Source organism: Cervus elaphus, chromosome 3 (genome assembly GCF_910594005.1).
Source record: "Cervus elaphus chromosome 3, mCerEla1.1, whole genome shotgun sequence".
Classification (NCBI taxonomy): Eukaryota; Metazoa; Chordata; class Mammalia; order Artiodactyla; family Cervidae; genus Cervus; species Cervus elaphus.
The window spans coordinates 48,674,738-48,676,583 of record NC_057817.1 but is presented as its reverse complement, the minus strand read 5'-3'; the positions used below and the strand labels follow the sequence as shown (position 1 = coordinate 48,676,583).

The following is a 1,846-nucleotide window of genomic DNA, read 5'->3' as shown; positions in this document are numbered from 1 at the left end:
AAATATGTTCCCTACTTCACATGGGCTGTCAGAGAAATAACTCACCAAACACCATGAAAAACCACAGTAACACAGTGTTGCGAAAAGAAAACAACAGTTCTCCTGAAACTAAACTTAGTCATGAAGTGTTGTGATCTAACAGAGAATTCAAAATAGCTGTTGTAAATAAACTCAATGAGCTACAAGAAAACAAGGAAACTCAGAAAGGTAGTTCAATGCGTTCAGGAGTAAAATGAATGAACAGAATGAACATGTCACCAAAGAGGTAGAAATGCTAAAAAAAAAAAACCCCAAAAACCTGGAAGTTCTGGAGCTGAAGAACTCAATACAGTAAGTCCCCTACATATGAACCTTCAAGTTGCAGCCTTTCAAAGATGCAAACATGTTCGTTGTTCAATTACAGAAGTTAGTGCATGTGTTTGGCTTATATTGTCACATCTGTGTATTTCTATGAGTGGTGGTGCTTGTTTGTACTTTATTTTACAGAACTATACAAGGTACAACAGTACAGTATCTTTATTTCAAGCTCAGCATGTCCACAAGCAAGTGTAAAAGCAGTGGTATATAGCCGATTGTGTTAATTGGGTATCTAGGCTAGCTCTGTTGGACTTACCAACAGATTTGACTTAAAAATGGAACTCATTTGTATGTAGGGGGCTTACTGTAAATGAGATGAAGAATGCTTTGGAAATAGAGCAAATGCTATGGAAGACAGAAGTCGCCAGCTTGAAGAAAATAATCTAGAAACAGAACCTGCCTCCGCCTTTCTGCTCTCCCCGGCGATCCCTGCACCCCCACGCTCAGTCCTGTCAGAGCTCGGCGCTCCCACGTCCCATCAGGCCCCTATGTGGCTTCTGGGTTGGTTTGAGGGTGTCCGTCCTTTTTGACTGTACTTTTGTGGCCTCTGGTCCTGGGCTTGCCCCCTGCATTGCATGGTCATCACTGAGTCTTTGAGCATCTCTTCCTCACCATCAGCTCTCTTCTGCTTGTGTCTCTGTGGCTTTCCTCCTTTGGTTGGTTCATGGCAGCAACCATTACTGACAACTAAGATGGACCGGTACAGAAATATCTGCTGATCTTAGGAGTGTTAGTCTCAGTCCTTACCCAGGAAATGTTCTGGTTTGCATGTTATGAACTTAAAAGAGCCAGTGAAGGTTTGAAGAGTATAAACCCACATGAAGCAGCACCCTCAGTGGATCTCTGGCATATGTTTCTGGCTTGGGCTTTGTAATCATGAGTGGAATATTTTCCTTTGTAAATACCCTGACTTCTTGGGGCCGGGCACAGTGGGCATTCATGGAGACCCTCTGCAGTTCTTCCTAAACTCAGCCTTTAGGACACTAGTTATCACCTTGCTCCACGTGTCCTGGGGCACTGTGTCTTTTGATGGCTCTGAGGAGAAGAAGTGGTATGACTTTCTTGTAGCTCTTTCCTCTGCTGGTGTCAGCCTGGACTTTCATGAATCCCCATTATGATTAAATCTGATGTCAGCATACATAATCATGATTCTTATGGGCATCTGGGCATCCTTTGTTTTTGGAGGCAGCTGCCAAAGCCTGACACTCTGCCTCCTCTGCCAAGACAAGGACTTGCTCCTCTTCAATCAGCACCTCAGATAACCTGTGAGAACCAGCACTTACCAAACAGTAAACTACCTTTTTCTAAAAGTCCCTTTTCCTTGTGGAATTTAGAAAAAACAAAACTATCTAGATACAAATGGCTTTCATGCAATTGCTTTCTGAAAGGGATGTATCAGTGGTGTGGAGCCTGGCTGCACATTAGAATCATTTGGGGAAACAAAGAATGTACTGATTTTTGGGCTCCACCCTCCAGATTTAATTGCTCT

At 43.1% G+C, this 1,846-nt stretch overlaps 1 pseudogene; it reads left to right on the top strand.

Annotated features, from left to right (window-relative positions):
• The first annotated feature begins 232 nt into the window (after nucleotides 1-232).
• LOC122678960 lies at nucleotides 233-1,619 on the top strand (annotated as a pseudogene).
• Nucleotides 1,620-1,846: the final 227 nt, after the last annotated feature.